Genomic DNA, 26763 nt, shown 5'->3' with positions numbered 1-26763 from the left:
TAGAGGATGCTGTTGTAGTAATCGAGTCTGGAGGTGATGAAGGCATGGATCAGGGTTTCAGCGGCAGAGAAGGAGAGGGATGGACGGAGACGGGCAATATTTTTGAGGTGGAAGAAAGCAGTTCTTGTAATGTGGTTGACGTGGTGTTCAAAAGAGAGGTAATTGTCCAGAATGACTGAGAGGTTGCGAATGTGAGTGGATGGGGACAGAGTGGAGTTGTCGACAGAGAGGTGGAAGTTGTTAGCAGTTTTGGTGAAGGATTTGGGGCCGATGATGAGCATGTCAGATTTGTCGCAGTTCAGTTGGAGGAAGTTGGAGTGCATCCATGATTTGATTTCAGTGAGGCAGTCGGTCAGGGTGAAGAGAGTTACGGAGGAGATGGATTTTGTGGAGAGGTATAGCTGGACGTCGTCTGTGTAGCAGTGGAATTGGAGGTGATGGTGGCGGATGATGTTACAGAGGGGGAGCATGTACAGGATGAAGAGAAGTGGACCAAGCACCGAACCCTGGGGGACACCTTGTGACAGAGGGGCAGTGGAGGAGGTGCAGTTGTTTATACTGATGTATTGTTGTCTGTTAGTGAGATATGACCTTAACCAGGAGAGGGCAGAGCCGGTGATGTTGAGGGATGATTCCAGGCGGGAGAGGAGAATGGTGTGGCTGATGGTGTCAAAGGCTGCTGTGAGGTCAAGGAGGAGGAGAATACTGAGGTGGGCGGAGTCTGAGGAGAGGAGGAGGTCATTGGTGACTTTGAGAAGTGCTGTTTCTGTGCTGTGACGTCCGCAGAAGCCGGATTGAAATGGTTCGAACAGATCATTGGAAGTGAGGTGAGTTTTGAGCTGAGTGGCGACGGCACGGTCCAGTTTTTGGACATGAAGGGAAGGTTGGAGATGGGCCGGAAGTTGCTCATGGTTTCAGGGTTGAGTCCAGGTTTTTTGAGGATGAGGGTGACAGCGGTTGTTGTTTAAATATTATACTATATACATACACTACCGTTCAAAAGTTTGGGGTCACATTGAAATGTCCTTATTTTTTAAGGAAAAGCACTGTACTTTTCAATGAAGATAACTTTAAACTAGTCTTAACTTTAAAGAAATACACTCTATACATTGCTAATGTGGTAAATGACTATTCTAGCTGCAAATGACTGGTTTTTGGTGCAAAATCTACATAGTTGTATAGAGGCCCTTTTCCAGCAACTATCACTCCAGTGTTCTAATGGTACAATGTGTTTGCTCATTGGCTCAGAAGGCTAATTGATGATTAGAAAACCCTTGTGCAATCATGTTCACACATCTGAAAACAGTTGAGCTCGTTACAGAAGCTACAAAACTGACCTTCCTTTGAGCTGATTGAGTTTCTGGAGCATCACATTTGTGGGGTCAATTAAACGCTCAAAATGGCCAGAAAAAGAGAACTTTCATCTGAAACTCGACAGTCTATTCTTGTTCTTAGAAATGAAGGCTATTCCACAAAATTGTTTGGGTGACCCTAAACTTTTGAACGGTAGTGTACATAGGCATTCAGACTGTGGGTGGAAAGTAAAAATTGCACACAGAGAGGTGCTAAACTATAAAATCAGTGCCTATGAGAGTTCACCGTGTTTATGGCTTTAGGGAAAAAACTGTTCTTGAGTCTGAATGAATCATATTCGGTACGATACCGCCTCTGAAAAGTACAATAACATATCTAGTCGATACTATTATGGTTACATCAATATTTTTTAGCATCACAAAATCGTCCTTCGTTTAAAAATATATATATATTATGTTTATGAACTCAGGAATTATGTCCCTGGACACATGAGGACTTTGAATATGACCAATATATGATCCTGTAACTAGTTGGTATCGGATTGATACCCAAATTTGTGGTATCATCGAAAACTAATGTAAAGTATCAAACAAGAGAAGAATAAGTGATTATTATTTTTTAACAGAAGTGTAGATAGAAACAGAAAATAAGCAGATATTAACAGTAAATGAACAAGTAGATGAATAATTCATTTTCGACCACTTGTCCCTCATAATGTTGACAAAATAATAGAATGATAAATGACACAATATGTAACTGCATATGTCAGCAGCTAAATTAGGAGCCTTTGTTTGTCTACTTACTAATAAAAGACAAGTTGTCTTGTTTTCATTTTATTAAGGACACACTTGTAATAAGAAACATATGTTTAACCTACCGTAAGATTTTTTGTTAAAATAAAGCCAATAATGCAATTTTTTGTGGTCCCCTTTATATTGAAAAGTACCGAAAAGTATCAAAATACATCTTGGGACCGGTACCAAAATATTGGTATCGGGACAAAACTATTACAGTGTAATAATTATTGTTACCTGTGTTAATGCCACCATGATTCAACATTTGTATTATAATCCTTGAACAAAGTCAGACTAAAGCTCAATGTATTAAACACTGAATGGAGAACTGGGGGTGGGATTAAATCAAAACATTTCTCACTCCCTTTCAGGCAAAATTGGATCATCATGCTTACATACTGTATATTACCTTTTGAATTATATAAATTAATATTATTATGTGTTGTCTACCTTGTACTTTTTTATGTCGTTGCCTGAAATAAATGAATAAATGAAAAAAAAATGAAAAGATTAAAAAGGCAGTAAATTGGACCTTAGTATGCAAGGTAACAGCCCTATCCGTGAGAAAAGACCACGTTTATCTTAACGCTAACATTTAAGTTATGAACAAAATCCGTTGTTTTCGGACGCTTAGACACAGGAACATCTCCTTACATGGTGACGTTCTATTCTATTGGCCTAGCACCCACAGAGACATGAGTGAGGAATATAAAACTGTTGGTTTGGCTCCTCCAAGTTGGGAGTGACACATCTTTTGACTGCACTTGTATAATGAGTTTGAGTTTGAGTTTGAGTTTATTTTGAACATGAAAGCATACAACATGATACATCACAATTTCCAGTTTCTCTTTTCAACATGTTCGAAAAGGAGTAGGAAGAAGCAGAGCTTATTTAATCCTACCCCTTTTCTTTACATAACAGTTGCAAAACTTTTTGTTCACTTCCTGTTCACAATTTTTTCACAATAAACTCCATAAGTAATCACAATAAAAATAAATAAATAAATAATAGTAAGAATTTAATAATAATAATTGGTGAAGAAAGTCATATTTCATATGATGAGATAAGTAAGATTACTTTAAGAATGGATGAATGGATGGATGAAATAAATTGAGAATGTTTGTCATGGTTCTTCTTCTTTGTACTTTGTAAACACTTTAAGTTTGAAGAGTTTCTTGAAGTGTATCATATTAGTACATTGTTTGATTGCTTTGCTTAATCCATTCCATAATTTAATTCCACATATTGATATACTGAAGGTCTTAAGTGTTGTACGTGGAAACAAATGTTTTAAATTACGTTTTTCTGTAAGATTATATTTCTCCTCTTTTTTTGAGAAGAATTGTTGTATATTCTTGGGTAGCAGGTTATAGTTTGCTTTGTGCATAATTTTAGCTGTTTGCAAATTCACTATGTCGTAGAATTTCAGTATTTTTGATTCAATAAATAAAGGGTTTGTATGTTCTCTATATCCAACATTATGTATTATTCTAACTGATCTTTTTTGTAACACCGTTAATGAATGAAGTGTACTTTTGTAATTATTTCCCCATATTTCTACACAGTAGCTCAGATATGGTAACACTAGTGAGCAGTAGAGAATATGAAGGGATTTTTGGTCTAGAACATGTTTTGCTTTATTCATTATTGACGTGTTTCTTGCAACTTTATGTTGTATATTTTTTACGTGAGATTTCCAGTTCAATTTATCATCAATCATTATACCTAGAAATTTGGTTTCATTTACTCTTTCAATTTCTATTCCGTCTATTTGTATTTGTGTTTGACTTTCTCTTCTACTGTTACCAAATAGCATTATTTTAGTTTTACTAAGATTCAACGATAGTCTGTTTTTGTCAACATCGTTTTTAATTTGTTAATTTCTTCTGTTATTATTTGTATTATCTCCTGTGTGTTCTCTCCTGAACAAAACACTGTTGTATCATCCGCAAATAATACTAACTTTAAATCTTTTGTAACTTTACAAATGTCATTTATACAGAGATTGAATAATTTAGGTCCTAGTATTGATCCCTGAGGTACACCACAGGATATATTTAGCGTTGTAGACGTGTGTTCGCCTAGCTTCACGTATGGTTTCCTGTTCGTTAGATAACTTCTTATCCAGTTTAAGACTAACCCTCTGATGCCATATCGTTCTAGTTTTTTGATTAAAATATTGTGATTAATTGTGTCAAATGATTTAGTTAGATCCATAAAAACCGCTGCCCGCTTGTAATAAAGCAACTTTTTGTTCAACGATGCGTCACCCGCGTCTCCTTTGATTCAGCCACACGTCGCCCTTCTGCCTGGTAGGAGGTGACAAGACCAGAAATACACATCGTCTTCAACAAAACAAGAGATACGTTAGTTAGTGTAGAATAAATTAATCTTTTACTAAATTCTGGCAGAGCGCAAGGGCAGACCTGCGCCGACACCCAACAAGCCAACCAACACGACAACAAACAAGAACAAAGTCGCTAGCCCTGACAACCACCACATGCACGCGCTGCCACAAGTCACAACATCGGCCACCCACCCGCACCGGGTGGGTGGCACACACACTACAAACAAACGGCAGCAGAAAGAACGGCGGAAATACCCTCAGACAACCAGTACCACTTGATCAAATCAAAGCAATCGAAAAACCGCGACCGACAACCACACGCCAACAGGATCAAGGAGACCAACCAGCGCAAACTCGCCAGTCAGCCCGAACGCCAACACGCCAACAAGAGACAATAACACCTCCCCCACTAAAAGACTGCGCTCCCCAACCCAAACCCGCACAAACACACCACCGCCCATACAACCGAGACACAGCACCCACACCAGACAGTAGAGCTGCACTGCCACCGCATCAAGTCACCGACACAGACCCCACAGCGCAAGGCCGGACCAGACGGGCACGGACCCTGCCCAACAGGAAGCGAAACCCGCGCGACGCCACACAAAAAACATACAATTATATAAAAATATATAAATAAAAACATCACATCCTGAGCGAGGTCTCTGCCCAAGAATGGCAGGCCACCAGACCGCAGTCTCCGCAGCCCGCAATGACCGAGGAGGCAATGATGAGTGTGCCGCACTCCCAAACCCCAAACCACCCGTGCATATGATATGGGAGTGCAAAAGGCCCCCAGAGTGTTTACTGTGTAGTTAAAATTAGGAGGTCATTTATTTTTCCCCCCCTTTTTTAAAAAAATATATTTTATTAATATTATTATTATTATTATTATGTATTTATTTATTTTATTTATTTATTCCCCTACCTCGGGGGGGGGACTCGGCGGGGCGGTTGCTGGTTGTTCCATCTCCATCGTTGGGGTCCCTGCGGGTGGGGTGGGTGGTTCCTGTGGCCCCGTGCTGGGTGGTCCTGTGGCGGCCGGCTTGGGTGGGGTGGCCGTGGGCTGGCCTCGCCGCGCTCTCCGGGGGTGGGGGGGGGCTCGTGGGGGCCCTGTTGCCGGTGGGGCGGGGGCGGTCTTCCCGTCCGGTTGCGGGGGGTCTCCGGGCCCCTCGGGCGGGGCGTCCCGCCTTTCTGTCCGTGTGGGGTGTGGTCTCTCGCTGGCTTGGGGTCTGGCTTCCCCCTGTTTTTCTCGTGCCTTGTCCTCTGCCGGGTGCGTCTGTCTGCGGCCTGCTGCTGGCCCTTGTGGGCGGCACGGTGGGCCAGGCTCTGGGGTTCCTGTCGCTGTCCGTCTTGGCTGCGTGGGGGCGGTGGCCCCTGGTTCCCTGGGCACCACACCTACTGTTTGTGAGATGGGTTCTCGGGGAGGCTGGGGCCGTACTCTGGCTCCCGCACACACTGGGAGTCAAATGTATTGTACATGCAAATTCACATATACTCACACACATACATACAGACATACATAGGTACCTACGCTCCCACATACATATACAAATAAATACAGTACATATTTACACACTCAAAGTTCGTACTTCCACACGCACATTCATTATACAAACATACTGTATACACATACTGTACATATACATTCACTGTAAAAACATACATATACACATACTGTACATATACATTCACTGTACAAACACACACATACTACACATACATTCACTGTACAAACACACACATACATATACTGTACATATACATTCACTGTACAAACACACATTTACACATACTGTACATATACATTCACTGTTCAAACACACATACTGTATACACATACTGTACATATACATTCGCTGTACACACATATACACATACTGTACATATACATTCACTGTACAAGCACACATACACATACTGTACATATACAAGTACATATGCACACATACACTCATGCACATAATCACGTTTCATCAAACATATATTAACGTTGTTGCCCTAGGGTAAACTGGGTATAACACATGGCACACTGACAAAGCTTAACCTATTGTTACTATAACAATCTACAAGGTTAAGGTTGCTTCTCTTTCTTCCCCTCCATTTTTCTGCATTCTTTCGTATCTCAAGTTATCATTACGTATATGTATTGTTGCATTTGAACAATTGTATTGTTGATAATAAAGGTAAAGTACTGGTATTTTTTATTATCAATAGCACTATTTCTATTGGTATTCATATTGCTCCATTTTTAGTGTAATAATGCTCATTGTCATTTCTGTATTTTTTTTTTTTTTTTTAAATTTTCGCTAACTGCTTATTTGCTGTTACTTTTACCATCATATTTGTACATGTCGTATTTGCTGATGTTGCTCTGTTGTTGTTGTTGTTGTTGTGTTTGCTGTTGTTGTTTTTGTCTCTCTGTCTAATCCCCCTCTTGTCCCCACAATTCCCCCCTCTGTCTTCCTTTTTCTCTCTTTCTATCCCCTCCTGCTCCGGCCCGGCTGCACCAAATGATAATATAAATACATTTAATAAAGTCAAAATACAAGTAAGGCAACAAGAGAAGAATCCTACACTTCTCTTTTGTAAAGTAAATCTGAACAGCCGATATGGGCATCTACATCTGCTATATGATTTGCCCGAGAAGCTGGGCAGGACATTATAAAAAAAAAAAAAAAAAGTCAGCCATTACATGCATCCAGTCCCTATTGGTCAAAAACTAAGAAAAAACAAATGTCCTTTAGACACTATATATTTGAGGAGTATATGTATAAACTTAAAATAGTATGTACTGTATAGTAATAGTACTATCACAATGACGACATTCAAAGTGATGCTGAATTAGCAATGATCTCTATAGTACTGCTAAACTGAACTAACATGATTGACTCCTGTGCAGAGACAAAGTGTAATAGTATGCATGAAGTAATCCAGTCTATCAAAGTAGAACTAGCAAACACCTGCAGACACACGATAACCATGGGGATAATCAGTTACTCGCCATACCCATGTGTTATCGCCGTAAACAACCGCATGGAGTATTATGCCTGGTATCGGCCCCTCTTGTACTTCTACATTTGAGATTAATGCTGTTCATTTGTTTTGTACCAGTTTTGGATCAATTCACTTTAAAATCGACCCTTGTGTGACCCACCTTGAGAAGTAGGTCACAGGAAATTTGGAAATCATAAAATAATTATCGTGATAAAAGGGACATTATTAAACTTTTTGTGGTATAGTTCTGGCGACCGGTCGAGGCTGTACACACAGACAGCTGAGATTATTCTCCAGTTCACAAATGAGGACCAGCGGTGTAGAACATTAATTAGTGATTGTTAAAGAAAACAAATTAAATAATATATAGTTTCCCAGAAATGACTGAATATCCATTCAGGCTTCTGCTTTGACACAAATACGCAAGATGTCAAAATGTTGTACGCTTCATTTGACTGTCACATCAAGCATAGCTGTCTTTTATTCCCCTTTAAGGGCACTGTGATGGGGTAGGTCATGTCAATGTAACAACATTCAGTTTTGTCCATGGATGGATTAAATTGTTAGAGAAAAAAGGCTTAATCTGGTGAGTCTTCAAAACACACAATAGGAGAGCAGTAACTCAACAATTACAATTCCAGTTAGCAACTACCAGATGATTGTATACACCCACCATGAAAATGAATGTGTATTGTGACAAATTAATACTAGTTTCGGGTGCACAGCAGTGTATTTTTTGAAAACCATGAATGTTTTTTATTTGGATATATTACATTGGGTCCAAGTTATATCCTATAAACTACAGTACAAATACTAGCATAATTGGTAGGCTTCAATGAAATGTTTCTTGGCCAAACCGTGCTTAAGCATAATCCACAAATGTTCATGTGGGTTGAGGTCTGGGCCTTGGGAAGACCATTTCAGAAGCTTAACAATAGCTTCCTCTCTTCCAGTTGCAGATGTGATAGGGATCATTGTTGTTGTGCAGTTGACCAGTACCACTGGCAGCATAACAACCACAGAGTATGACAGTAATACCACCATGCTTGACAGTTGCTGCAGTGTTCTTATGTTTGAAAGACGCACATTGACTCTTTCAAACATATTCCTTGTCAGAGTGGCCTAATAGCTACATCGATGTCTCTTTTGACCAGAAAACCTTTTGTCTTGTCCATGTGAAGAATTGCAAACTGTATTACCATTTTATTATATTTCATCAAGGGACTATACAGAAAGTTGGACATGAAACGTGGATATTGTCAGTGCAGTGTTCATGGACTTAACAAAGGCATTTGACACAATTAATCATAATACCTCAATGAACAAATAAGAACAGTATGTCATCAGAGCTTTGGTCTTGAACTTAGTAAGAATCTACTTAACCAATAGGAAGCAATACAGGAAGCTGTATATGAAGCTGGATACTGGGACGAAAATTGTTCAATCCCTATGTAAACAACATTTGTAAAGTTACAAAGAACATAAAGTTAGTATTATTTGCAGAAAATACAACCACATTTTGTTCAGGAGCGAACACACAGAAGCTAATACAAATAATAACAGAAGAAATGAAGAACATCAACAAGATGGGTTTGACAAAAACAGACTATCTTTGAATCTCAGTAAAACTAAATTAACAGTATTCGGTAACAGTAGAAGAGAAAGTCAAACACAAATATAAATAGACAAAGTAGAAATCGACAGACTAAAAGAAACAACATTTTTGGGTGTAATATTAGATGATAAAATCAACTGGACAGCTCATATAAAAATATACAACATAAAGTAGCAAGAAAGATGTCAATAATGAATAAAGCAAAATATGTACTGGACCAAAAAACATTCCATATTCTCCACTGTTCACTGGTGTTACCATATATGAGTTATTGTGTAGAAATATGGGGGAACAACTACAAATGTACATTTAATTTACTACACAATAGGTCAGTAGGGAAACTACATAATGTTGGATATAGAACATTCAAACCTTTCATTTATTGACTCACAATTATTGAAATTCAATAATTTGATGCATTTGTAAACAGCTAAAATTATGCACAAAACAAACTATATCCTGCTACCCAAACATGCACAACAACTATTCTCAACAGAAGAGGAGAAATATAACCTTAGAGGAAAATTCAACTTAAAATATTAGTATGCACGTACAACACTTAAGACATTTGGCATACATTATATTATTGTTTTCAATACTTAAGCCAACCAGTCAAATTTCTGACTATTTTTAGCATGTAATTCGGTTCAAATGTATTCTACACCTTTGCTTCATTTTCATGGCCAGATGTTTGATAGGCCACAGTCCCAGTACAACATCTTGTTTGAAAATTATATCACCAGGGACCCCATGCAGTATCTGCAGTACGTCATGGAGATGATATCACCAGTGACCCTATCTACCGTACCTGACTGCCAGCCTGCCAATGCAGTGATACTTTGATAGTTTTACCTCTATGATATGATAAAAAGCAGTCCTGAATCTTAAATCCTTCCTCCAGTACTTTTCTAAAAGCAAGTATGCAACCCACTGTGTAGTTATCACGTGTTTATTCACGGCTCCAGAATGTAAAGCGATATTGTTAAGTATAGTAGATTGTAGATAGATGGATAGATAGATAGATAGATAGATAGATAGATAGGTAGATAGATAGATAGATAGATAGATAGATAGATAGATAGATAGATAGATAGATAGATAGATAGATAGATAGATAGATAGATAGTACTTTATTGATTCCTTCAGGAAAGTTCCCTCAGGAAAATTTAAAAAATAGGCAGGTCTGGACCAAAAAGTCTGGGGCCAATTCTTTTCCCCAGTCCACCGCTGTCTGTCACTTGTCATGTGAGTCAGGTAATTATTCTGTTAACAGAAATGAAGAAATGTACGCACACTTTGCTTCCCTGTGGGAAAGAAAAACGAGACAGAAAGAGGATGAGGGAGAATTTAGGAAAAAAATGGTGAGTGACACAGAAATAAGTCCAGTGCTGCAGCAGCACTATTTACAAATACTGTAGTACCATATACACATAATGTACTACCATATACACATACTATAGAAAAGTGGTGTCCAAACAAGGGCCTGCGCGCCAAGTGAGGGACGCCGCCCCCTTCAACTTGGCACGCGAGACGTCACAAGTTTTTAAAAGGAATCAGACCAAAGCATAGGCCCAGATGACATTGCCGAGAACCTACGTGGGATTGATGACAACTTTCAATCTTTAAAATAATTTTGGAAAAATCAATCTTGTTGTAGTTAATTGTGTGGCGAGTTTGGTCCATTTTACAAAACAATAAAGCCACAAATCATATGGGATATTAACTTCGCTGAATGTCTATTTTTTTTTAATACACACACACCGAGCACCCACTGGCAGAAATATAGATCGGCGCCTATGGACCCACGAGGCACCTCCGGTTGAATTTTGAATACTTTAGGTCAATGACCAGCAATTGTGTATTGGAGCAAGCGCAACACAGCATTTTCCTTTTAAGACAGAATCCAAATAACGTTTCCCACTCATAGCGCAATTAAACTGAAAAAAATAAATAAATAAATAAATAAAAGTCGACATACATGGTTACACATAACACAACCTATTTAATGAAATGTGTGGATAAAACAAAAAAAACATAATCATAAATTAAAATATATATCTATATCTATAGATATACCGGTATATATATATGTGTGTATATATAGTCGAGGTTTCTGTGGTTTATCCGTTATACCGTTTATCCGTTATACTCAATACCAGGGTAGAGCGGAATATATGTTAGGGGATTTTATAAAATCCCCTGAAGAGCAGGGAAACCTGCGGAACAGGCTTGTAGGGACGAAATAGCCTCTGTGTTTTTTCCTGACCTAATGTATATATGTATATCTAAATATTTTTAGCCCAATGCGGCCCCCAAGTCAAAAGTTTTGGACCCAACTGCTATAGCACCATATACACATAATGATTACCATATATCAGTGGTGTGCAGTGAGGCTAATCTCTGGTGAGGCACTGCATCACCACAGTCAGATTTACAAAGATATGAACCCTAAATAGTATCTTATTCACCATGTGATTGGCAGCAGTTAACGGGTTATGTTTAAAAGCTCATACCAGCATTCCTTACACAACTGTAGCACACAAAAAAGCACATTTAATAAAAAAAAACATTATTATGGTCTTACCTTTCTTGCTGGACATCCACGCAGCCAGCCTTTGCGTGTGTACCACGCCGTTTGAAAAGAACGGGTCCTCTGTCCCGAAGTCAAAAGCAAACCTTTTAGCTCCGGCGTTGGTCTACCTTTAATTATTACGTCCTGCTTCGATTGAAAGTCCAGTTTAGAAAACTGTTTTATTTTACATATGTAATCCTCCATGTTTTTAATAAAAGTCCAGGCGACAGAAAATAAACAATCGCTGCACTAATTGACTTGCAAACTTTTTTTTTTTTTCTTCTGCGGCCGAGGAATGATCTCTGGGATCACTACCGCCCTCTACCACCAGGAGGCCGGATTACTGCGAGCCTCAACCAGTACGTCTTTTGCAGCAGTTTTATGAATGCTCAGCACAAGAAATACGTTACACACATACAGTTGTTGACAAAATACACTGGACATTATATTCCTCAGCTAACTAAACTATGCCATAGTTTAGTTAGCTGATATAATTCATATAGCAATACAGTCTCACTGCACAGCAGCTCAGCAGTTAGCCGAGTCATTGTGCACAATCCATGTTGAGGCACAAATCAGTGACGTGCCTCAACTGGCTGCTGATCACCGCACCGTCTCTTCTCAGTATTTGAATGGCAAATGTGAAAATAAAAATAATCTAAAACTGGTGAAGTTAAATGGAAAATAACTTTAGTATAATCACTGGATACAACAATTTAATATTTTTTTTTTTCTTTTTACATTTGTTTTCTTTCCATGATGGCAGGTGAGGCCCCGCCTCCCCTGCCTCTAGTGACTGCACGCCACTGCCATATATCCACCTACTGCAGTACCATATGCACATTCTGTAGTGTCACATATAAACACTGTAGTACCATATATACACATACTGTAGTACCAGATACTGTAGTACCATATACACATACTGTAGTACCATATACACATACTATAGTATCATATATACACGTCTTTGTGCCATATATACACAATGTAGTACCATATACACATACTGTGGTGCCATATATACACATACAGTAGTACCATATACAGATATTTTCTTACCATATATACACATACTGTATATATCATATATATATACAAACTGTAGTACCAAATATACATACTGTAGTGCTATATACAGATATTGTCTTACCATATATACTCATAATGTAGTACCATACACACATACTGTAGTACCATATACACATACTATAGTACCATGTATACACATACTATAGTACCAAATACACATACTGTAGTACCATATACATATACCGTAGTACCATATATACTCATACTGTGCCATATACACATAATGTAGTGCCATATACACGTATATACACATTGTAGTACTATATACACATACTGTAGTACCATATGCTCGGGGTGTGAAACCTTGGGTACCTCCCGATCCAATTCGATTTTCTTCTGCCGTTTATATTTTGCTAATTACATTCTGTCATTCTTATCTAAATGTGTCTCAGTATGTTGATGTAAAGGATGTGTATTTCATTTTACTTAATGCACTTGTAATACAATTGGCGAGACAGAGATTGAGAGAGAGAGCGAAAGAGAGAGAGAGAGGGAGAGATCATCCATCCATCCATTCCCTACCGCTCGTCCCTTTCAGGGTCGTGGGGGGTGCTGGAGCCTATCCCAGCTGCATTCAGGTACACCCTGGACAAGTCGCCACCTCATCACAGGACCAACACAGATAGACAGACAACATTCACACTCACATTCACACACTCGGGACAATTTAGTGTTGCCAATCACCCTATGCCCAGGTGCAAGTCTTTGGAGGTAGAAACCAGGGTCAAACATTTTGTACAAAGCAAAAGTTCAAGATTTGATATTGAATTGTGAAAAATATACCAGTACCGTATTTTTCGGACCATAGGGCGCACCGGATTAAAAGGGGCACTGCCGATGAGCGAGGCTAGTCAGGTCTATTTTCATACAAAATGCGCACCAGATTATAAGGTGCATTAAAGGGGTCGCATTATGATTTTTTTCTAAATTTAAAACACTATCTTGTGGTCTACATAACATGTAATGGTGCTTCTTTGGTGAAAATGTTGTATAGATTATGTTTTACAGACCATTTTTAAGTAGCTTTCTGAGTGTCTCTACAGGATGCACCGTTTTATGGGCGGTCTTACCTACATGCCTCACCTTCGACAGCGTCTTCTCCCTGTCATCTTTGTTGTAGCGGTGTAGCGTGCAAGGATGGGTGTGGAAGAAGTGTCAAAAGATGGAGCTAACTGTTTTAATGACATGCAGACTTTACTTAAATCAATAACGGAGAAGCATCTCCTCATCCATGGCTCAATAAAGCAACAACAACGGCGGAAATGTGTCCCATGAAAAACCGTCCAACTGGAACCCTCTAATAACTAAAGTTCCTTGGGTGAATTATGTAAACCCACTACAGTTTTTAGTGCTTTGATAGCGAGTTTACTGACATTTATAAGTTAGAACTTTATGCTACTTTCTATTAGAAATGGCAACAGCGGATGATGAATGCCACATAAGAAGGTAGGGAAAAAGAATGGCAGACGCGCTTCAGGACTTATGCAGATCCCAAATACACATCAGCAGGTACCAGAAGGTAAGAAAAGTTAATTTTGCATAATATTGCTAAACAAAACGCCAGGTAATATGCCTGCTAATAGGTGCCATGTTGCGGTCCTTTTACACACCATAATAATACTCGTATGTTTAATGCGCCGACAATCCATCAAGCGGTGCGGCTTCATAGCTTACCGAAGATGTACTAAAAACATGTTGACAGATTTTTGAGTGCCGTGTGTAATGTTCTATATTCTCAATGAAACATTTAAAGTTTTGGTGTTGTTTACTGGCGTCATCTTGCAGTTTACACGTATATCTCATGAATGACTGCCATCTACTGGTCACACTTATCATTACACCATGTACCAAATAAAAGTGCTTCTAGGTCGGTAAGCACAACCAAAATTATGCCGCACTTTAGGCGCACCGGGTTATAAGGCACACTGTCAATTTAAGCAAAAATGAAATGATTTTAAGTGCGCCTTATAGTCCGAAAAATACGTTATATTCAAAATAAAAAGAAGTGAACACAATGTTTTAATATAAATTTGATTTAGACTTCAAATTCTTCTGAATAAATGTTTTATCTTAATTTTTCACTTCCATAAAATTTTGTTATTTGAGCTTGTGTTTTTTTCAGACTCAAATGTATTTTTTTACAGTTTAATTTTTATTTTTCAGATTCAACATTTTTTTCCCTCAGATTCAAATCTTTTTCTTTTTTTTCCGGATTCATACTTTTGGCCCTTTTCAAGGGGCATGGCTTCATGACAGACCAATCAGCTAAAGGATAAAGGGTGTCCCCTATCATGTTGCCTTCAGGGAATTTAGGAAATAATTAAGTCTAAGCCAACACTTTACCTAAGCTACATCATGCGATTGTCAGTGAAATAAATGATGCCAGTGAGACATGAAGGCTGTTTTAAACACAACTTTGAACAAATTCCAGAACTGCAACAACAAATTATGCCAGATTATGCATTTTAACAATCAAGCTTTAAATTGCCATTTCGGAGTAGAACCGTGAGCACCGCTACACGCATACGCAGTGATTCGCTCGCCACTTGCAACAATGGCATCCAGCTCTGAAGATCATAGACATTATATAAATATACGCCGCATTGGTTGTTGGGGCGCATGAAATCCAGCCGCCATTCCCTCTTGTATCGGTTTTCTACTCCTATTTGAGCAGCAGAAAGAAGAAGATACCAGAGCATTGTGCTGCATATTTTTGTGCAATCTATATTTAAGGAACTCCATCATACCAGCACACAAGATGGCATAAAATTTAGTACCCAATGAGTACCACAAAAACATAATCTTTATAGAATATAATATAGAGTAGGTTATACAAATCATAGGTTATTAGGTATAAATTATAAATAGAATAGTGTAAATATACATCATGTGTATGGGATGGGAATCGATAAGATTTTTCTAGTTCCACTTTCGATTCTGCTGAAAGATTTGCTTCCTTATTGATTAGAGGTGGGTTAGTATCAATTCTGTTTAGTTTAGAGCAGGGGTCACCAACCTTTTTGAAACCAAGGGCTACTTCTTGGGTACTGATTAATGCGAAGGGCTACCAGTTAGATACACACTTAAATAAATTGCCAGAAATAGCCAATTTGCTCAATTTACCTTTAACTCTGTTATTATTAATAATTAATTATATTTATCTTTGTGGAAACACTGATCATCTTAATGATTTCTCACAATGAATATATATAGAAACAGATAAATATCAATATGCAACACTTTATTTTTATATTTTCTCTGAGTGCACATTTTTCAAATTGAACATTTTCAAATGATCACTTCTAAGACAATCTTGTGAAATCACAATATCCCATTTTAACTAGCTAGCCACTAATATTTTTTTAACAAATCATGAATTACTTTGCACCATGTTTGTACAAATAATAACTCATGTAAAATACAAAAGTAAACTCTCAAATTTTTAAATCATGTCACACTTTGAACTGGACACCACATCTGTTATCTGTTTCTTTGTCAGTTAGTGGGAAGCCTGGCATTGCATGCTGTTAACTAGTGTGTTGTACTCTGGTGTGTAACTTGACACTGCAACTCTGAGTGAGTCTTGCAGATGTGCATCAGTGAGGCGTGTTCTGTGTTTGTTCTTGATGAAGTTCATGTCAGAAAAGGCTGATTCACAAAGATAAGATTTTTCCTCATTGTTTGCGGAACCTTCTTAATCTTTTGGACATATTTTCACAGCAATCTGGCCTTAAGCTTAATTATGATAAATGTAAAATGTTAAGGATCGGAAATCTAAAGGGAACGTCCTTTCGAATGGAATGCAAAGTGCCTGTTTTGTGGACAGATGGACCAGTTAACATACTTGGTGTTGTTGTCCCAGAAAATCTGGAAGATCTAGGCTCAGTAAATTATGATAATCGACTAAGAAAGCTGGACAAAATTATGCAATTATGGAAAGGGAAATCCCTAACCTTGTATGGTAAAATGTCTATTGCCAACTCGTTAATTATTCCTCAATTTATGTATTTATTTTTTGTTATTACCAGCTCCATCACAAAACTTTTTTAAGATTTATGAGCGGAGGGTCTTCGATTTTGTCTGGAACGGCAAACCAGAAAAGATTAAAAGAAAGGTTTTGTACAAAGAGTATGAATATGGGGGCCTGAAACTTCTCAACCTTGAAGCTATGTGTCTGTCTTTAAAAGCATCAATTGTTCCAAAGATGTATTTAAACATTGAGTGGTACACAAATGTCCTGTTGGACAAAAAACATGTACTGTATCAAAAGAAATTGTATCCTTTTTTACAAGTGATCCCCTCCAAGAGAGTCTGCTGGGAAACATAAAGGAAACAATCCACTCATAGTGGTGTTTTCAATTTTATGTGCCAGAAAAAAGAGACGATATTTTGCAGCAGTTAATATGGATGAACTCTAATATTGTAATAGATGGAAAGGCTTTTTTTCTGGAAAAATATGTTTGAAAGAGGAATCATTTTTGTCAATGATATTATCAATGAGAATGGTAAAATTATGAAGTAATAATAATAATAATAATACATTTTATTTATATAGCGCTTTTCTAAAAACTCAAAGGCACTTTACATAGTATAAAATCATAAAATCAGTACACACAGGACAGTTAAAAAGCAGTGGAGGCAGGACAAATTACACATAACATGGGACAAACATGAGAGGACATTACAAGACACAACATATGAATCATATATTAAAAGCAGTTTTGAAGAGGTGAGTTTTGAGATGTGATTTGAATGATGGAAGGTCTGTACAGTCACGGATGTGTTTGGGGAGAGAGTTCCAGAGGGTGGGAGCAGCGATGGAGAAGGCCCTGTCACCCCAGGTCCGGTGCTTGGTTCTGATAGGTGGGGATAGGAGGTTGGCGTCGGAGGAGCGGAGGCTGCGGGAAGGGGTGTGGCGGTGGAGCATGTTGGTGAGGTAGCAGGGGGCCTGGTTGTGGAGGGCTTTGTGGGTGAGGAGGAGGATTTTAAAATGGATACGATAAGGGACGGGGAGCCAGTGGAGCTTCTGAAGGACTGGGGTGATGTGGTCGCGGGAGCGGGTGTGGGTGAGCAGGCGGGCGGCAGAGTTTTGAATGTATTGAAGTTTATTGAGGACTTTGGAAGATGAACCGTAGAGGATGCTATTGCAGTAGTCGAGTCTGGAGGTGATGAAAGCATGGATCAAGGTTTCGGCGGCAGAGAAGGAGAGTGATGGACGGAGACGGGCAATATTTTTTAGATGAAAGAAAGCAGTTCTTGTGATGTTGTTGACATGATGTTCAAAGGAGAGGTTGCTGTCCAGGAGAACTCCGAGGTTGCGGATGTGAGTGGAGGGGGACAGAGTGGATTTGTCGACAGTGAGGGTGAAGTTGTGAGCAGTTTTGGTGAGAGATTTGGGACCGATGATGAGCATATCAGATTTTTCACAGTTGAGCTGGAGGAAGTTTGATTGCATCCATGATTTTATTTCGGTGAGGCAGTTGGTCAGGGTGGAGTGAGTTACGGTGGTGAGGGATTTGGTGGAGATGTACAGTTGGACGTCGTCAGCGTAGCAGTGGAAATGGAGGTGATGACGGCGGATGATATTACCAAGGGGGAGCATGTAGAGGATGAAGAGAAGTGGACCAAGCACCGAACCCTGGGGGACGCCTTGTGACAGAGGGGCGGTGGAGGAGGTGCAGTTGTTAATGCTGATGAATTGTTGTCGGTTTGTGAGATATGATTTTAGCCAGGAGAGGGCGGTACCAGTGATGTTGAGAGATGATTCCAGGCGGGAGAGGAGGATGGTGTGGCTGATGGTGTCGAAGGCTGCTGTGAGGTCGAGGAGAAGGAGGATGCTGAGGTGGCCGGAGTCTGAGGAGAGGAGGAGGTCATTTGTGACTTTGAGGAGGGCTGTTTCTGTGCTGTGACGTGAGCGGAAACCGGATTGAAATGGTTCGAACAGATCATTGGAGGTGAGGTGGGTGTTGAGTTGAGTGGCGACGGCACGTTCCAGAATTTTTGACAGAAAGGGGAGGTTGGAGATGGGCCGGAAGTTGCTCATGGTGTCGGGGTTGAGTCCAGGTTTTTTGAGGATGGGGGTGACAGCTGCCAGTTTGAGGGTGTGGGGGACTGAGCCAGAACTGAGGGAGGAGTTGATGATGTTGATGATGAGTGGGGAAATGGCTGGGAGGCAGTTTTTTACAAGTGAGGATGGAATGGGGTCCAGGGCACAGGTGGAGCTTTTCATGCCTGCCATGAGTCTGGACAGCTGGATAGGGGACACGGGAGAGAAGTGAGAAAGGGACTGTGTGGAGCAGGGGGGGCAGACAGGCGGGGAGGTGGAGGAAGTGGCGGAGGTGGACAGGTTGCTGTAAATGGTGTCTATTTTATTTTGGAAAAATGAGAGAAAGGCGTTGCACTTGGTGACTGTGAAGGAGTTGGAGATGTTGTCGCTGGGTTTGAGGAGTTTATTTATTGTGGTGAAGAGAGTCTTGGGGTTGGAAGAGTCAGAGTGTATGAGGTTGGAGTAGTAGGTGGACCGAGCTGAGTTGAGGGCATCTTTGTACAGGTGGAGGTGATCAGTGTAGGCTTGTTGATGGACTGTTAAACCGGTTTTCTTGTAGAGTCGTTCAAGTTGACGTTTACGGGATTTTAATTTGTGGAGTTCAGGGATGTACCAGGGTGCTGAGTGTGTGAAAGTGACTGTTTTGGTTTTGATGGGAGCCAGTTGATCAAGACAGGAGGAGAGTGTATGGTTGTAGTGGTCCACGAGGTCTGAGGGGTTGTCAGGTGACGGGGGAGGGGAGGTGGACATCTGGGTGGCAAGAGAGGCTGAGAGAGCAGAGGGGGAGATGGATTTGATGTTCCGGAAGGATATTTTGCGTGTATCTTTGGGAGTGGGAATGGGGATGTTAATGTCCATAATAATTGCCAGGTGATCAGAGATGTTGAGGTTGAGGCTGGAGAGCTGATTTATTGTGAGGCCAGAGGAGCAGACGAGATCAAGGGTGTGACCACGGGTGTGAGTGGGGAAGTCGATATGTTGTTTGAAATTGTGACAGTGTAGCAGATCCAGGAACTCAGTAGCTGGTTTATTGTTGGAGTCGTTGACATGGAAGTTGAAATCACCCAGGAGAAGAACGGAAGGAGAGATGGAACAGAGCTGGGTCAGAAAATCAGAAAAATCAGAGAGAAAGGAGGGGTTTTGTTTGGGAGGGCGATAAATGACAGCAGTGACAAGAGGAGTGGGGCCGGATAGTTTGAAAGCAGTATGTTCAAATGAAGAAATATCAGGAATGGAAATGGAGGTTGTTTTAATGAATTTTCTGTATATTGTTGCCACGCCACCTCCCCGCCCCTCAGGGCGAGCTTTTTCGATGTAGGTGAAGTTGGGGGGAGTGGTCTGGTTTAGTGAGAAATAGTCCAGGGGTTTGTGCCAGGTTTCAGTGAGACAGAGGAAATCAAGATTATTGTCCGTCATAAATTCATTCAGGATGAGGCTTTTGTTGTTGAGTGAGCGGGTGTTGAACAGAGCCAGTTTCAGGTGGTGTTGCTTTGTGATTGGCTGTGAGGACTGAGGAAGTGGACGGAGATTGGTCAGATTCACATGCTGTTTGTTGTGATGACGTAATGAAGAAGTTGGAGGACGGCAGGAGGACCAGAAGGAAGGAATGGAGTTTGGCGACGAGAAGTTGTATGAAAACATGCGACCTGAGCGACTGTGTGGAGGATGGTTGTTCCAGAGTGTACCAGATTCCAGACTCGGACGCGGGTGGTAGTGGTGGTCTGAGGCGGAGTGGAGCGGCGGCATGGTCCGGGTGGAGAGCGGTAGCAGGAGGCTAACGTTAGCTTGCGTCGAGGAGTCGAGTGACCAGGTAGAGAGGAGGGATGAGCACCCCAGGAGTATCCACGGGATAAGCAACAGCATACTACATCCAGACAGGTAAGCTTGTTGATGTGGTGGTGGTGGAGGTGGTGGTGTCTGAGGACAGAAAACAGCGGTGACCAGTAAACGAGTAATGGTAGAGTGAGCAGCTAGCTAGTTGTTGTTGTTGTAGTAGTTGCTTTAGCAGTTGGCCCGATGGTGCAGGGCAAAACTTACTCGCAGGGGCTCCAAGAGGAGCCCACAGCGGAGAGAAGACACAGACAGTTGTGAGTTGGATCAAAACTTACCGGCAGAGGCCCATATACTGGGCCTGCTGCGTTGGAAAAGCTTCGGTAAGTTGACGTGAAACTTGCTGCTGCTGTCTCGTTTTTTTCCCCCACGAAGGAGGAGGCCAAGACGAGCCCCTGAAAGTGGATGTTTCTGTATGATGAATTTAGAGCTATGTATGGTGATGCTTGCTCAAGCTTTTCATTTTATCAACTAACTGGAGTAATTGGGAAAAGATGGAAACAAATAATTAATTATGGAACTACTAAATTATTAGTTTGTAAACCTCTAATAAGAAATTCTAGTTGGCAAAAAGGAACTAAAATAAATAGAAAAATATATAATTTTTATTTAATAAATAAATCTTTGAAGGCTGCCTCATACAACACAAACGGAAAATGGGAGGACTTTTTTGACTGCCCGTTGCCATGGGATGCCATTTTGAAACTAATCTATAAAACCACTATCAATGTGCAAAATCGTTATTTTCAAATTAAAATTATTTATAACTTCTTACCCACAGGGAAAATGTTAAAATTATGGAATATGACAGAGTCAGATGATTGCCGATTTTGTTGTCAGGAGCCTGAATCCACCCTGCATTTGTTTTGGTATTGTCATATTGTGTCTTTGTTTTGGGTGGAAGTTGAAAAAATGTGTTTAAGGATTGGTTTGTTTATGAAGCTTAATGTGGTTTCTGTTATTTTAGGAGAGTTCATTCACAATCATGATTTAGTCAATTTAATTATAGTACTCGGTAAAATGTTTATTTTTAAGGCCAAAAACAGATATTCACTTAGTATTACTTTCTTTAAAACATTTATTCAGTATTTTCTAACTTTAGAAAGTTACATGGCTGAAAACGATAATGATGCCAAAAAACATTTAAAAAAAAGATGAGAAGTCCTCAAAGGCTTATTTTGAAAGTATAATTATGTTTATAGATTATATGATATCTGTTGTTGTGTTCCCTAATTTGAGTGACCTGGACATAATCTGGACTGTACATAAATGCTTATTTTGAAAATGTAATTTTGTTTATAAATTATATGCAATCTGTTGTGTTCCCTAATTTTTTTCTGTGTACATGAATGAAGGTGTGTGTTGCTGAGTCCGACTTGGACATTATCTGGACTGGGCCTGGTTTAAAAAACCCTTTAAACAAATCTAATTTCATTGACAACCTGGTCTGTTGAAGATAAGGCCCTTTTTTAAAAAATAAAATAAAATAGGATAAATAAATAAAAAACATTTTCTTGGATAAAAAAGAAAGTAAAACAATATAAAAATAATTACATAAAAAATAGTAATTAATGAAAATGTTAGTGGACCAGCAGCTTATACAATCATGTGTGCTTCAGGGACTGTGTCCCTTGCAGATGTGTTGTCTATGTTGTGGGAACCAGAATATTGGTAGCAGAAAGAAATAACCCCTTTTGTGTGAGTGGGTGTGGATGAGTGTGCATGGGGGAGGTTGTTTGGGTTGATGCACTGATTGAAAGTGTATCTTGTGTTTTTTCTATGTAGATTTAATTTAAAAAAAAAAAAATCCTTTTTTTTTTTTTCTTTTTCTTTTTTTTTTTTTTTTAGAACAGGCCCGCGGGCGACTCATCTGGTCCTTACGGGCGACCTGGTGCCCGCGGGCACCACGTTGGTGACCCCTGGTTTAGAGGTACCATGACCTTAGAAAGCCAACAGTTAAGTCTTAAAGGGGGACTATACTATCGTTCACAATCATTATGAAAGACATGACGACGGATGGATTTTTTATTTATTTAATGCATCCATCCATCCATTTTCTACCGCTTATTCCCTTCAGGGTCGCGGGGGGCGCTGGAGCCTATCTCAGCTACAATCGGGCGGAAGACGGGGTACACCCTGGACAAGTTTCCACCTCATCACAGGGCCAACACAGATAGACAGACAACATTCACACTCACATTCACACACTAGGGCCAATTTAGTGTTGCCAATCAACCTATCCCCAGGTGCATGTCTTTGGAGGTGTGAGGAAGCCGGAGTACCTGTAGGGAACCCACGCAGTCACGGGGAGGACATGCAAACTCCACACAGAAAGATCCCGAGCCCGGGATTGAACTCACGACTACTCAGGACCTTTTTTTTTGTGAGGCAGACGCACTAACCCTTCTACCACCGTGCTGCCCATGTGTAATGCATTCACTTGTAAATAAAAGTCCACTTACAGCAGAGCTAATGGGAGCGCCACTACTACACCCATAAAATCCAATAAATAACAATTAAAAAACCACCAACAATACTCCATTTACATTTGACTTGAATGTTAACCAAGTATTAGTTAACATTTTTTACTGTCAATGCAATAGACAGTAAAAAATGTGCAGCAGCAGTTTTTATGGATCTAACTAAAGCATTTGACACAATTAATCACAATATTTTAATCAAAAAACTAGAACGATATGGCATCAGAGGGTTAGTCTTAAACTGGATAAGAAGTTATCTAACGAACAGGAAACAATACGTGAAGCTAGGCGAACACACGTCTACAACGCTAAATATATCCTGTGGTGTACCTCAGGGATCAATATTAGGACCTAAATTATTCAATCTCTATATAAATGACATTTGTAAAGTAACAAAAGATTTAAAGTTAGTATTATTTGCGGATGATACAACAGCGTTTTGTTCAGGAGAGAACACACAGGAGATAATACAAATAATAACAGAAGAAATTAACAAATTAAAAAGATGGTTTGACAAAAACAGACTATCGTTGAATCTTAGTAAAACTAAAATAATGCTATTTGGTAATAGTAGAAGAGAAAGTCAAACACAAATACAAATAGACGGAATAGAAATTGAAAGGGTAAATGAAACCAAATTTGTAGGTATAATGATTGATGATACATTGAACTGGAAATCTCACGTAAAAAATATACAACATAAAGTAGCAAGAAACACGTCAATAATGAATAAAGTAAAACATGTTCTAGACAAAAAATCCCTTCATATTCTCTACTGCTCACTAGTGTTACCATATCTGAGCTACTGTGTAGAAATATGGGGAAATAATTACAAAAGTACACTTCATTCATTAACGGTGTTACAAAAAAGATCAGTTATAATAATACATAATGTTGGATATAGAGAACATACAAATCCTTTATTTATTGAATCAAAGATACTGAAATTCCACGACATAGTGAATTTGCAAACAGCTAAAATTATGCACAAAGCAAACTATAACCTGCTACCCAAGAATATACAACAATTCTTCTCAACAAAAGAGGAGAAATATAATCTTAGAGAAAAATGTAATTTAAAACATTTGTACGCACGTACAACACTTAAGACCTTCAGTATATCAGTATGTGGAATTAAATTATGGAATTGATTTAGCAAAGCAATCAAACAATGTACTAATATGATCCACTTTAAGAAACTCTTCAAACTTAAAGTGTTTACAAAGTACAAAGAAGAAGAACCATGACAAACATTTTCAATTTATTTCATCCATTCATTCATTCATTCTTAAAGTAGTCTTACTTATCTCATCATATGAAATATGACTTTCTTCACCAATTATTATTATTAAATTCTTACTATTATTTATTTATTTTTATTGTGGTTACCTATGGAGTTTATTGTGAATAAATTGAGAACAGGAAGTGAATAAAAAAGTTTCAGCAACTGTTATGTAAAGAAAAGGGGTAGGATTAAATAAGCTCTGCTTCTTCCTACTCCTTTTCGAACATGTTGAAAAGAGAAACTGGAAATTGTGATGTATCATGTTATATGCTTGTATGTTCGAAATAAACTCAAACTCTAACTCTAACTCTAACTCTTAGTGATAGTGTTATTATAAGCGCTAACACAGACAAACTATTTATAGCGGCGCCATGATCACTTTCCGTGTGTCTCCATGTTTACATCATCGTAGGGTCTGCTGCGTCCTCACTTCCTTGTTCCCTCAAAGTTTATTCTAGATCAGGGGTCACCAACCTTTTTGAAACCAAGAGCTACTTCTTGGGTACTGATTAATGCGAAGGGCTACCAGTTTGATACACACTTAAATAAATTGCCAGAAATAGCCAATTTGCTCAATTTACCTTTAACTCTGTTACTATTAATAATTAATGATATTTACACTTAATTGAACGGTTTAAAAGAGGAGAAAACACGAAACAAATGACAATTACATTTTGAAATATAGTTTATCTTCAATTTCGACTCTTTAAAATTCAAAATTCTACCGAAAAAAAGAAGAGAAAAACTAGCTAACTTGAATCTTTTTGAAAAAATTAAAAAAAATAATTTATGGAACATCATTAGTAATTTTTCCTGATTAAGATTAATTTTAGAATTTTGATGACATGTTTTAAATAGCTTAAAATCCAATCTACACTTTGTTAGAATATATAACAAATTGGACCAAGCTATATTTCTAACAAAGACAAATCATTATTTCTTCTAGATTTTCCAGAACAAAAATTTTAAAAGAAATTCAAAAGACTTTGAAATAAGATTTACATTTGATTGTACAGATTTTCTAGATTTTCCAGAATAATTTTTTTGAATTTTAATCATAATAAGTTTGAAGAAATATTTCACAAATATTCTTCGTCGAAAAAACAGAAGCTAAAATTAAGAATTAAATTAAAATGTATTTGTTATTCTTTACAATAAAAAAATAAATTACTTGAACATTGATTTAAATTGTCAGGAAAGAAGAGGAAGGAATTTAAAAGGTAAAAAGGTATATGTGTTTAAAAATCCTAAAATAATTTTTAAGGTTGTATTTTTTCTCTAAAATTGTCTTTCTGAAAGTTATAAGAAGCAAAGTAAAAAAATTAATGAATTTATTTAAACAAGTGAAGTCCAAGTCTTTAAAATATTTTCTTGGATTTTCAAATTCTATTTGAGTTTTGTCTCTCTTAGAATTAAAAATGTCGAGCAAAGCGAGACCAGCTTGCTAGTAAATAAATAACATTTAAAAAATAGAGGCAGCTCACTGGTAAGTGCTGCTTTTTGAGCTATTTTTAGAACAGGCCAGTGGGCTACTCATCTGGTCCTTACGGGCTACCTGGTGCCCACGGGCACCGCGTTGGTGACCCCTGTTCTAGATCATATATCGTGCAGCCCACCTGGACAGAAGAAGTCTAAATAGGTATTCCGACAAGTTACTACACTTTGACAGCCATTTAGGACCCAAAAATGGCCAGAAAGACACGAAAAGACGCCTGGTACCCTCGCTCTCTCCTACCCCTTTTCTTTGTGAGGATTATGAGACATTCTGTTGTGTGTACAGCGGGGAAGGAGATGACACAGACAGGAGTGGCGTTGTTTAAGCTCTCTCTTTCTCTCTCTCTCTTTCTCTCTCTCTCTCTCTCTCTCTCTCTCTCTCTCTCTCTATATATATATATATATATATATATATATATATATATATATATATATATATATATATATATATATATATATATATATATATATATATATATATATATATATATACTGTATATATATCAATAATAAATTAAGTATGAAACTAATCCAAAAGTGTATGGTGTGCGACTATGTGTGGGAATTAACTGCTGAGTGTTACTGGTGTGTTGAACGAGAGGCGAGGCCCAATAGGGGCAGGGCAGGCTCGTATATCCGTGAGACAGGCAAGAAGTCGGGGGCGATAGAGAGGCATCAAAGGTCCGTGTCCAGGCGGGAGGTTGAGATCCAAGAGGCAGCCAGGGAAGCAGAGGGAACGCGGGAAGACGAGACACACAGCTCGTAACGTGGGAACAAAGGCAGGCTGCAGGGAGGACGACAAGGAAGACACAAGACCAATCAACACAACGGGGGGAAGAAACACAGAGAGAGAATGCGTAGAGCTTCGTTATTCGGCTTACTATACGGGAACAGATG

This window comes from Entelurus aequoreus, linkage group LG05, assembly GCF_033978785.1.
Source record: "Entelurus aequoreus isolate RoL-2023_Sb linkage group LG05, RoL_Eaeq_v1.1, whole genome shotgun sequence".
In the NCBI taxonomy this organism is placed as follows: domain Eukaryota; kingdom Metazoa; phylum Chordata; class Actinopteri; order Syngnathiformes; family Syngnathidae; genus Entelurus; species Entelurus aequoreus.
Note: the sequence above shows the minus strand (reverse complement) of the source record.